The sequence below is a fragment of the Nesoenas mayeri genome (genome assembly GCF_963082525.1).
Source record: "Nesoenas mayeri genome assembly, chromosome: 11".
Lineage (NCBI taxonomy): Eukaryota > Metazoa > Chordata > Aves > Columbiformes > Columbidae > Nesoenas > Nesoenas mayeri.
The window spans coordinates 21,134,209-21,146,598 of NC_137563.1; the positions used below are offsets into that span (position 1 = coordinate 21,134,209).

The 12,390-nt window shown below is 52.0% G+C and overlaps 1 protein-coding gene across 7 annotated transcripts in view; it reads right to left on the minus strand.

Annotated features, from left to right (window-relative positions):
- The window catches only part of ZNF592 (zinc finger protein 592), a 41,416-nt gene extending 38,830 nt beyond the window's left edge, over window positions 1–2,586 (minus strand). For 6 of the 7 annotated variants that reach the window (XR_013922646.1, XR_013922647.1, XM_080351518.1 and 3 more), the window contains exons 1-2: window positions 2,485–2,586; window positions 1,668–1,779 (exon numbers count right to left, since the gene is read on the minus strand). The gene's annotated coding sequence lies outside the window, so the exon portion shown is untranslated. Of the gene's footprint in view, window positions 1–1,667; window positions 1,780–1,891; window positions 2,163–2,484 lie in introns of those variants that run through there. The other variant, XM_080351519.1, reaches the window with a different exon arrangement.
- Window positions 2,587–12,390: the final 9,804 nt, after the last annotated feature.

Here is a 12,390-nt window from a genome sequence, read left to right on the forward strand (position 1 = left end):
TTGAACTTGCGTTCGCTACCGTCAGGGACACCGTTTTCCCCTCCGTTCAATCACAATATTTTCAAGCTGGCGCAACATATAACTTCCTACCTATTTAATAAGCCGTTCTTTTAATACGTGTTCCACTTAACCCCCAAATTTATGTGAACCGACATATGCAGGGGAGGTAAAGAAACTCAAAGAACGTCAGCTGAACTCACAGAGCGCTTGGCAAGGAGCACCCATGGGTGCTGCGCATCCTGCCACGCTCACTCAACCCGGCTGCACCAGCTCTGTCAAAGCCGGCGGTGACAGAGGGACAGGGTGGCAGGAGCCCAGGAGAAGGGGACGACCCTGGGACGCGCGGAGGGAGAGGAAGAAGCCGACACCTTCCCAGAAGGCGACTGGCTTAAGGCTGCTTTCATTATTTCCAATGGGGTTTAGAAGTCCAGCAAGCATCGCATTTAAACCACACAAACCAGACTGCTGGTATGGGGAACAATCTACAGATAAATCACTTCGGCGTGGAACGAGAGGACATGCTGGTCTTTGAGCTTGAGCTCAGCCGTGCCTGCATACGAGCCCCGGAGCTGCTGCTTTGCTTAAATCTGCTCCAAAAGGCCCTGCGGAGATTTACTTGGCTTAAGAGTGGCTCACCGTGGTTCAGTTTAAACTTGTTCTCATTCTTAAATTAAACCACAAATATGAACGTCCACAGAGGGCTGTGCAATAATTTAAGCGGCACATCAAGGTATGGCGGCTGTGCGTTAAGCCCCTGGAAGCCCAGATCATCCACACGCTTCACATCGCCAGCACTCAATAAGGACTCGGGCGGGAAACATCGCACATTAGCGCAGCTGGCAAAGAACATGGATGTGAAAGTTCCCCTTCAGGCGCGAAGGAGGATGGCGCTGGACACCCAGTCGCTCGACTCTTTCATTCTGGCTCTCGAACACCCATCCACATCCTCAGACACGGCGGTGCTCTAAAATTCAAGACAAAATAAACCCGAGGTACCTGCAGCATTACAAAAAACGCTCTTCTTGGAGGAAACCTTGCGTTTTAAGAAGCTTTCATGTACATCTTTGAGTCCTGTAACAGGCTAGTTTACATTATTTGCTATTATGAGAGCACAAGTCTCTACTGAAGCATTTGCATCTTAAAACTTGTCACACATGAAGCTGCGATTTCCCGAAATAAAGCAAAATTGAACCCAGATTCTTCTGGGCCCAAGTAAGTATCTTGCCAACAGAAGTGATTTTTAAATGTCACAAACTGAAAATATTGACTAAACGCCTTTTATTTCTGTACCCAGACAACAAACAGAAAAGTATATTAAAGAAAATTAGGTCAAAGAGTCGGCAAACTGGAAATCAAGACCTTACTCCATCCCTCTTGTGCAAAGGACTTAGAACCCAAGCTTGGAATCGTTGTCTCTCTCTGCTTCCGATGAACCCATGGAGGCTGAGATTTGCAGAGCGACAGAAGAGGTGAATAAAACGAGCAAAGAAGGATTTACAGAGCAGAACGCACGTATCCGAACGTGCAAAACCCCCCTCACCAGAGCACCTTTCTGCAGGTGGCAGGGAACGTCAGGCTCTGAGCCACCCAAAAAACCCCACGAGCTGGCCTGAGGCAGCACTTGAGCTTCAAAAGCTTAGAGCCGCGTCCCCACACAGCACACAGACCTTTCGCTGGCCGTGCTACTCCCGGGGGCCGTCGGGGCTCCACGGCAGCTCCTGCGCAGCTCCTGGACCAGCGCGTACCATAGTGCTCACGGAGGCAGTTCCAGGTTGCCACCTAACAGGAAAGCACAAAAACCACAATTACGCCCGGGTTAAATAAGAAAGGGAAAGAATTATAGGAGGTATCGATGAATCTGCAAAATAACGGGGAGGCAGAGGGAAGGCACCTGCCGGGGCTGCGGTGCGGAGGGGCGGGCAGGGCTGCTCCGGGATGCGGGCCGGGCAGGGGCGGCGGGTGCCCCGGGGGTGTCAGGGCTCGGGAGGGGGCGGGACCGGCGGCTTCCAGCGGGACCCGCTGCTCCAACACCCGCTGAAGTTCCGGCAGCCCCGCGTGGGGCTGCGGCGCGGGCCCGGCTGGCGGTGCGGGGGGCCCGGAGGGGCCCTCCCGGCGGCGCCGCCGCCCCCACCCGTGACCCACCCGAGACAAAGGCCCGCGGCCTCCCCCGGTGACAGCCCCGCGGCCCCGCCACACGTGGGCCGGCCCCGCAACTTAGTTTGTCCCGCCGGGCCGGGCCGGGCCGGGCCGCCGCGGGGGCCGGGGCCGCCGGCGAGGGCCGGGGCCCGGCGGCGGCGGGCGGAGGCGGCGGGCGCCCCGCGGGCCGGAAGAGCCGGTGCGGCGGGCGGGAGCGCTGCGCTCCGGCTGCCGGCGGCGGGGCCGCCCGCCCTGCCCGCGGGGCGGCAGCACCCGCCCGGGCGGGAGGGCGCGGGGAGGGCGGAGGGCGAGCGGCAGGGGCGGGCCCCGGCGCGGCCGAGCACTCACCCACGCCAGGCGGCTTCTCCTCGGAGGGCCCCGCCGCCGCCGGGCCCCGCGCAGGCCTCACCCCGCACCGGGCACCAACGGCCGCAACATGGCGGCGGCGGCGGCGGGCGGGGCCGGGGGCGGAGCGGGGCCGGGCCGGCACGGCGGAACCGCCTCCCCGCAGCCCGCGCCGGGAGCCAGGCCGGGCCTGGGCGTGCGCCGGGCACACGGCCGCGGGGCCGCAGAGCCGCGCACCGGCTGGGCTGAAGGATCCTCTGCGGATCCCCCAGTCCAACCCCCCTGCTAACGCGGGTCCCAGAGCAGATCGCACAGGATCCCAGGGGTTTGAATGTCTCAGAGCAGGAGACTCCACACCCGCTCTGGGCAGCCTGGGCCAGGCTCTGGCACCTCCAGCAAAGACGTTTCTCCTCACATTCAGATGGAGCCTCCTGTGTTTCAGTCTGTGCCCGTTGCCCCTCACCCTGGCGTTGGGCACCATGAACAGAGTCTGCTCCATCCTCTGACACCCACCCTGAGACATTGATCAGCATCAATAAGATCCCTCAGCTTCTCTTCAGCTGAACGTCAGGAAACACTTTTCCGCTGTGATGTTGACCAAGCGCTGGCACAGGTTGCCGGGGGGGTTGTGGAATCTCCATCCTTAGAATCATAGAATCATTTCAGTTGGAAAAGACCCTCAGGATCATCAAGTCCAACTGTAACCTAATTTAGTGCTAACCCATGTCCCTAAGAACCTCATCTAAATGCCTTTTCAACCCCTCCAGGGCTGGTGACTCCAGCACTGCCCTGGGCAGCCTGTTCAATGCCCCACAGCCCTTTGGGGAAGAAATTGTTCCCAGATCCAACCTCAACCTCCCCTGGTGCAACTTGAGGCCGTTTCCTCTGCTCCTGGCGCTTGTTCCTGGGGAGCAGAGCCCGACCCCCCTGGCTCCAAGCTCCTTTCGGGCAGTTCAGAGATCAGAAGGTCTCCCCTCAGCTCCTGTTCTCCAGCTGAACCCCCAGGTCCCTCAGCCGCTCCATCACACTTGTGCTCCAGCCCCTCACCAGCTCCGTTCCCTTCTCTCAACTCGCTCCAGCACCTCAACATCCTTCTTATGATGAGGGGCCCAGAGCAACCCCTGGAGGTATCAAAAGCCACCTGGACATGGTCCTGGGCAGATGGCTCTGGGTGAGCCTCCTTGAGGTTGTACCAGATGGACCCCAGGGGTCCCTTCCAACCTCAACCACTCTGCGATGCCATGAAGCATTTTGTGTTCAGGTATAAACATCCTTCCATCTCAATAAGAGGCAAATATTCATCAAGTTTGTCATTCCTGTGATGTTACAGTTTCACCATCTACACCTGGTAGCAAAGAAACAACACTGTACGTACTGTGCTTGTTTCTCAGCTAGTTAAATAATATTTTTTTACCTTATCATCAGTCACATGGGCAAAATATTTTTATTTTATTGACACACATAGCTTCACTTCCTTCATTTCTGAATGTTGTCATCACCTTTCTACTTTTAGAGGTCATATCCCACCCCTCAAGACCAAGAAAAGAGCAACGTCACGCAAACACTTTCCATATTGCAGCTGCTGCTGGTATTTCAGCACATCGCGGTGAAAAGCTGCTCAGGACCTGTAAGCTCTGTCTAGTAAGAGAGCTGACGTTTCTTACATGATTTGTAAAGATCCGCCACAGTCCTGAGCGAGCTGAGGCTTGCAGGAAAGCCACTGGAAGCTGAAGGATTGTGCTAATTAGGAAATATAATGCCGAAGGGAATGTAGCTCCAGCCCAGATGGCCAAGGAGTAAGACAGCGGCGGGGTGGAAACTCCATCCCCTCCTCAGGAGAGCAGAGACACAACAAGGGCTACGGAGAATCTATATTCTTCTGTACGATCTAAAATCACGTTTCTTTTTTTATTATTATTTTTAATCCCATGTGGTAACTTGACAAATCTGGAAATGAAAAAATCCTTCTCTTTTTTTTTTTTTTTTAATTTTTTTGAGGTTTAAATTTGTACCTTTAGGCTTGTTTTGTGATCCAAGCTGAGGGATTTGATGCAGAAGCCGTGGATCTGGAGGAGATGCCGTTCCACCGCTCCCTCCGCTCTGGGGACGTGCTGAGGCCGCAGCGGGGACCGGTGCCACCTCGCTCTGGGAAGCCCCTGGGTGACATGGTCCAGCTGCACCTGAGACCTTCCCTTTTAATTCTTCCTCCTATTTGTGGTTGTTTGTGCGTCCTTTTTGGCGTTTTGTCTGGGGGAAGCCGGTTCTCCCCAGGCGCTGGCCATATCAGGGTGTGCGTACGTAGGCGGGCGGGCTGGCAAGTGCAGTGAGACCCATTTTATTTATACATAAACGTAATAAAGTCTTGAGCGCTCATGCCTAGGCAACTGTCAGTTCTCCAACCAGCAATTAATTTGTTTCTGTCAGAGCTCAGTGTTACAGAGAATTACCTTGAGCTGGTTGCAAAACTCACACTTTACAAAACTATAATTAATGTTTCAGAATCTCCGGGGAAGGTTTATTGTTGGCAGGGTGAGAATGAATCTCCAGACACAAACATTACTCTGAGATAACGGCGTAGCCTTTGGCGTTATCTACACACACACAAAAAATTGGTGTAACTTAAATCAGGGTGATTAATTACACAGATGTCATCTGTATGCATTTAAAACCATTTACACCTTGTGCTCTGGCTTTCTGGTCTCCCTGGACATGCCCTCTGTGTTGCCCCAAACTGATTTTTTCCCCCCTTTTTGACTTCTTCACACATATGCCAGCGAGCTGACGTCTCTTCAATGAAGATCCCTCTGTATGACGACTAATCCACCGCGAACACAGAAAAGACTTGCCCTGGCTCCACATCTGTGCTTATGGCAGCTTGTAGTCAGTGTCCATGGTGTTTGCAATGATGGACACCTGACCTTAAATTCTCATGTCAAATTAAGAAAGCACAAGGCCAGGTATCCCAGCGAGGTTGAGACTGGGAGTAAGAACCCTAATTCAGCAAAATCCTGTTAAGAAAGAACTTGTTTGTGCTTCTGGTTCCTGTTTAGCAGAGGCGTGATGAGACAGAACGATTGCTTGCGGGGGGTTGTTGTCCAAGGCTGCTGGGATGGATCCATGTGTCCCGTATCGACTTTTGCCAGCGCAGCAGCAAACCCGTTTTATGACTCAACGAGAAAACTGGGAGAATAACTTTCAGACAGCCAATTTTCTTCGCCCAGGAGAACTGCAGGAGACACAACCACTCGCAGGCCTCTGCAGCACAACACGAGGCAGGTTCATGGTGACCCCCTTCTCAGGTTGGCTCCAGATGGGCTCACTTCCATAGAATCACAGAATCACAGGCTGGTTGGGTTTGATAGGACCTCTGTAGATCCCCCAGCCCAGCCCTGCTCACGCAGGGTCACAGAGCAGATCACACAGGATCCCAGGGGGTTTGAATGTCTCAGAGAAGGAGACTCCACACCTGCTCTGGGCAGCCTGGGCCAGGCTCTGGCACTGCCCAGCAAAGACGTTTCTCCTCATGTTCAGATGGAGCCTCCTGTGTTTCAGTCTGTGCCCGTTGCCCCTCACCCTGGCGTTGGGCACCATGAACAGAGTCTGGTCCATCCTCTGACACCCACCCACCCGTGCTCCAAGCGATGGCCAGAGGACCTTCTCAAGACAGTTCTCCTGCTGGAGCAATGTTTGATGTGACTGCAGCCCTGGGACTGGCCTTAGGACCAAAATGGCTGCAGGACACTGTGGTTTCCCCATACATTTCCCAAGGGGACAAGACTGGTTTGAGCTGTTCTTTGTGCTTTCAGTCAGCGCACACGATGGCAGCGGGACCACTCTGTGAACCAGAGAGCACTCATCAAGGCTCTATAAACCTCTTTGGGGAAGAAATTGAACTTCATTACTTCCTTCGTCAGCTTACACGCAGGCCCACAAGCGGCTGTGTGGATGAAAATGCAGAGTGGGACGGTTGCATCCCAGAGGAAAAGCTGCTGGGACAGACAGACCAGAGGCATCAACCCACAGCCCACGTCACTCCCAGGAACTCTCTTGAACTTTGCAAGAAAGTTTAACCAAAGCCTGAGAAAACTGTGAGAAGAATCATTCTGCAAGGGTGCTCTGTCCTAACGTGCCCCTAGCACCCTCCTAGTGATTGCTGCACCCTGCAAAGCCTCCCCAAGAGAACTTGAGAGGTTGCTCCGCACATTCACAAAAATAGAGATAGTAACATAGATGTGGGCACGGCGTTGGTCTGAGTTGCCGGCAGAGCCGAGGGCAAGCGGGATGTTCTGGGTTCGGTGGTCGCCGTTGTGTCGTCCTGTCGTTTGGTCAACATGTTGAACCTCAACAGGGTGGCCCAGCTCAGCCCAAGGCTGGGCTTTCCGCACAACACCTTTTCTTCAAGTGATTTATAGACTTAAGCTTAATAGCACGTTCACATCAGAGATACCCCAGGAGCCCTAAGAGTCTGCCCTTTTGCTCCAACCTTCCCCTCTCAAGATGGGTCTCTTGGGGAAGCAGAGATTGTGCCCATATGTTACAGCAGCCTTTGGATATAATAAGCTATTTTTTTTCCATAAGAAGAACAAGCAGTCTATACGATCACGTGCGAAAGAGGCGAGCAGATGAAATCGCACTGCACGCGAATTATCTCGTATGGCTAGGAGAGGCATTTAGGAGAACGTACGAATGTTTCCAGGTGTCAAACAGGGATTTAAGTGCAATGTAGCCCCAAAACAAGGTGTAGGATTTTTGCTTTCTGTGCAAATACATCAATAATGCTAAAGCAAATCTGACACTTCTGGAATCATGTACAGAAGCTAATTTCAGCGCTGCGGTAAGAATAAAACAGCTCAGAAAGGATGACTTGTGGTGCAAAGCCCCGCCAACTGTGCCGCTCCTGCCCTGGCCCATATGCGTTTGAACACTTTTCATTCATTCGAAAATTAAAAACTCAGTAGATTTTTGTTTTCAGAATCGTACACTACTATTTTGTCTGTTGGGACAACACTAAGAAAACACAGCTGAACCTCTACATTGCAAAAGGTGTATTCATTTTTTTCATCACATCATTGGTCTCCAAGTATTTGTTATCACAGAATCACAGAATGGATTGGGTTGGAAAAGCCCTCAGAGTTCATCCAGTCCAACCCTTGGTCCAACTCCAGTCCATTGACCAGATCATGGCACTAAGTGCCGTGTCCAATCTCAGTTTACAAACCTGCAGGGCCGGTGAGTCCAGCACCTCCCTGGGCAGCCATTCCAATGCCTGACCACTCTCTGCACAGAATTGCTTTCTAATCTCCAGCCTCAATTTCCCCTGGCAGAGCTGAAGCCCATGGCCCCTTGTCCTATTGCTGATGCCTGGGAGAAGAGCCCAATCCCCCCCTGGCTAGAACTGCCCTTCAGGTAGTTCTAGAGAGTGCTGAGCTCAGCTCTGAGCCTCCTCTTCTCCAGACCAAACAAGCCCAGCTCCCTCAGCCTCTCCCCATAGGGCTTGTGCTCAAGTCCCTTCCCCAGTCTTGTTGCTCTTCTCTGGACCCTCCAGCACTTCAATCTCTTTCCTGAGCTGAGGGCCCAGAACTGAACACAACACTCCAGGTGTTATCACACTGTTATTTAAGCTCGCAGCTCTAGTTAGTCCTTCCGTCAAGCTCTCAGTCAAAGGAAAGACCAACACCTTGGAAAAAAATGCAAGATTTTCAGTCTGGTTTGGATTTCAGTAAATTAAATTTGTCTCGCCTTCATCTCCATGTCTCTTTATTTCACAGGCGAGGGCAGAGCCCCCACATTCCTGCATCAGGGGGATCCTTCGGGAACATCTCTCAGTGCTGCCGCTCCCGAGAAGCAGTTTTAGGTGCAAAACCTATTTCCTAAAAGTTGGTCTTTCCTTGCCAATGACTTTCTCTCTCTTCTTTTCCAGACCTTTGGATTTGTACCCCTCAAGAGAAGGACCTTGGGAATTTATACACGATATCCTTCTTTCCTCTCTCCCCTTGCTTTGTTCTTAAATTCAAACCTGGCTTTAAGTGATACAACTGGTGCTGTGTCCTGCGGGAGGGTTCTGCCTCTAAAATGCACCACCTTCTTCTTTGTTTTATTCTATTTAACAGTAGAAACTGCCTCGTGTGCTTACCCGTCCATAAGGATGACTGAGGTGTGGAGAAAGGGAAGAAAAATACCACTGTGCGTCAGGACACAGCATCTCGTAAAAGGCGCAGGATGCTGAATGCTTCTTGTTCAAACCAAGCTTGGGGACAAAGATGAAGAAAGGTAGGAAACTGTAAGGGGTGCGACAAACAGGCTTTTCAGAAAAAGAAATTGTAGGATTTGTTATTGAGAAAATTGGTTTTATGCCTTAAAAACACTAGGGGCTATGCTGATAAGAAAGCACTGTACTAGCACAGTCAAAAATCATCTGAAAATTAAGTTTTCCATAGTAGGCCTCCTTTGACCCCATTACCTGTGAACATTATAATATTTTCACGTTCTTTTTCATCCTGTTCGACATTCACTGGGCCCTCGGTTGTGCCGGGCTGTCACCCGGCCATGGGCTGCGATTGCTCTGATGTGTCACTGAAAGGCATTTAAGTACAGGACTAACAAATGTCTGTGGCCTTCAAGAAGCAATTTGCCAAAGGTTGGGTTCGCGTTGACTCACAGCAGCGATGTGCTTAGCGCCCTCCGTGCCGCTACCGGGGAGCAGGCGTGTGTCCTGCGAGAGGAAACAGCGCAGGGGAGCCAGGAGTGAATAAGCAGCTTTATTGCGTTGTGGATTACAAACCCGCTTCCTATGAAAGGGATGAGTCGGGCTCGTTAAAGCATTGATGAAGACAAAGGGTAAAATTACAATGAGGTAGGCAGGGTAAGGTTATAACCTGCAGCTTTGAGGTAGGAAGGAAATGAGCAATGAAGGAATTGGGTTGTGTGGGAGGCAGCAGGTTCCTCATCTTCTGGAACGTCTTGCCGTGTCACACTGCTGGAGGTGACGTCCTGCGCTAAAGGAGCTTCTGGTGAACGTCCTTGTCCTCAGAGACCTTTGTGGGCATCAGCACATCACTCTCCAATGTCATCATCACCTGCAAACACCAAACTTCAAGGTGCTTGTCAAAGAGAGGGGTTGATCTTGGAGATTTCATGTTCAGGATCAGCACCTGCACATCATCCCCAAACCACTCTCGAATTCAAAGCACGGTGGAGTGATCTGGAGGGGGTGACGGTCCCTTTTCCAACCCAGCCTTCTGCATTTCTCTTCAGGACAGCGAGCAGGAGCGATGCTTTGCTCTACAGCCAGGTTTAGACCCCGATTTTGTAGCCATGCCCAGCAAAGAGGGATGCACATCACACCAAGTACTTCTTGAAGAGCTGCCGTGCTTCTGCCAGCTGTGCGGGGGCTGTGTCTGACACAGTCCTTGTGACCTGGACCTGCCCTAAGGAGTTTGCTGATGCCAAAGGTCAGTTGCCCACGGGACGAGCAGGTTGGCTGGGCTGATGTCAAAGAGAAGAGCATTAAACCTGCTTCATCTCACTGAGTGATGAGCGTCCATCACCCGAGGAACTCCAAAGCCTGACAGACACAGCATTCAGACCACTTAGAAGGATCGATCTTATTCTTTCCATCAATCTTCTGCCCACGACCCTTATGTTTTTCCTCCCAGACTGACTGTACTTTTCAGCGTGTTTCTTGTATGCTCAGCAGGACTGACCCAAATCAGTGCCGGGACTGGATCCTCCAGATGAGATCTCACCTTTCATGCAAAGCTATCAGCTTTGGCGTTACCATTTCACAGGCAGGAGATGCTTCATTCAAGGGCTACATACACAGAGAGCTGAAGACATGGATGGATGCAAAATTCACTGAGATCTGAGCCGAGGCTGGGGCTGCTCCAGGCAGCTGCTGGAGCTCAATCCACGGTCACAGCTGTGGATCATCTTGCTGCTTCTTGTGGGTTTGGTCACCTTGACTGCAAGAGAGGGGGCTGTGGGTGCCTGACCCGGCGTGATGGAGGGTCCCATAGCAATGACAATGTGCCGGGTGACTGCAGACCCTCACCCTAACCCTGTGAGACTGCAGTGGGACACAAAAGTCTTGGGAGGGAATTAACGGTGTGAATTTTTGGGTTGTGCTGTGCAGGGACAGGGGTTGGACTCTGTGATCCTTGTGGTCCCTTCCAGCTCGGGACATTCTATGATTCTGTGATCCAAAGGCTCTGTTATGCCAGCAGTGCGCTGGGAAAGATGATCCCAAAGCTGGAAACGTTGTGTTAGCAATTAAATTTCAGATTTTCCCTAATTAACACAGGTGCTAGGGAGACTCTCTTGAAAGACATAAAGAAAGTGCAAGGATGAGAGTAATTCAGCAGCAGTGGGACTTTGGGGAGCAGCACAGTGAGTGAAAGTATCCATTCAGCGGTCACAATAGGGGTCTAAGGACACAGCTTGGCAAGGGCTGTAGAGAGATGCATAAATCTCATTAAACCTGCTGATACTGTTGAGGAGAAAGAAGGTGCTCCCCTGTTGAACCTCCGTTGCTCATCCCATAGCACCTTTGACTGGGAGATCTCCAGCAAAACATGACAAAGTGACACTTATATAGGAAAAGCAACCATCTTCTGAAGGCTTTTCACTCTTCACCCTTCAAATGCTCCCAAAATGACCATCCAGAGCAAACAGGAACATGCTGGGCCGGAGCACCACACGCGAATCCCATCTGTAATCCCAACTGTCCCAGCTAAAGGGTCCCTCTGCTCTCCAGGAACCACCTCTTGTTCCTCTCAAATTAATCTATTAACACAGCCAAGCTCTGCCTAGAACCGCTCCCAAGACACCATTCCCCACAGGTTCATAAAGTGTGAATCCCCATCCCACTACTCCGAGCACACAGACCCATCCTCTGCCACCAACGGGATGAATGACCCAGGACCATGTGAAGCTGCAGCCGGGGTGGGTGTCCTTGTGTTGGCCACATTCCTGGTTTCGTTGTCAAAAACAAGCTTCAGGAGAGTGTGAGAAGGCAGAAAACCGCAGTTAAGCAGAATTTCACGGCAATTTTTCTAGTCCTAGAAGGACTTAGTGTGCAATGACACCCTGGAGGTCTCCAGGTCAACGTCCTGCTCAAAGCGAGGCGGGCCAAACAGCCAGATGGACTTGCTCAGAGCTTCCTCAGGCCACTTAATGCGTCCCTTCAATATATAAATGGGGTTTATAAGAAAGATGGAGAAAGACCTTTTTACCAGGGCCTGTAGTGACAAGGGGCAACTGTTTTAAATTGAAAGATCATAGATTTAGATTGGCTATAAGGAAGAATTTTTTCATGATGAGCGTGGTGAGACATGGGAAGAGGTTTCCCAGAGAAGCTGTGGATGTTCCCTCCCGGGGAGTGTTCAAGGTCAGGTTGGACGGGGCTTTGAGCAGCCTGGTCTAGTGGAAGGTGTCTCTGCCCATGGCAGGGGTTGGCCTAGATCTTCAGAACATCCCTTCCAACCCAAACCATTCCATGATGCTGTGATTGTGATGCCCAGGATGGCTGTGGCTCTAATGCTCGTGACAGTGCCAGTGTAAAGAAATGTATTTATCAGGCCAGGTGGAGACAGGGACACGGCTGGTCTGCGCTGAGAACCAATTCTTTCCTGAGGTTTCTGGTGTTAGAAGTTATGACAGGCTGTCTCAGTGCTTTGCTTCTCACAGAATCAGGATCACAGGCTAGTGGGGTTGAAGGGACCTCTGTAGATCCCCAGCCCTGCTCACGCAGGGTCACAGAGCAGATCACACAGGTGGGTCCAGGGGGTTTGAATGTCTCAGAGCAGGAGACTCCACACCCGCTCTGGGCAGCCTGGGCCAGGCTCTGGCACCTCCCAGCAAACAAGTTTCTGCTCATGTTCAGATGGAGCCTCCTGTGTTTCAGTCTGTGCC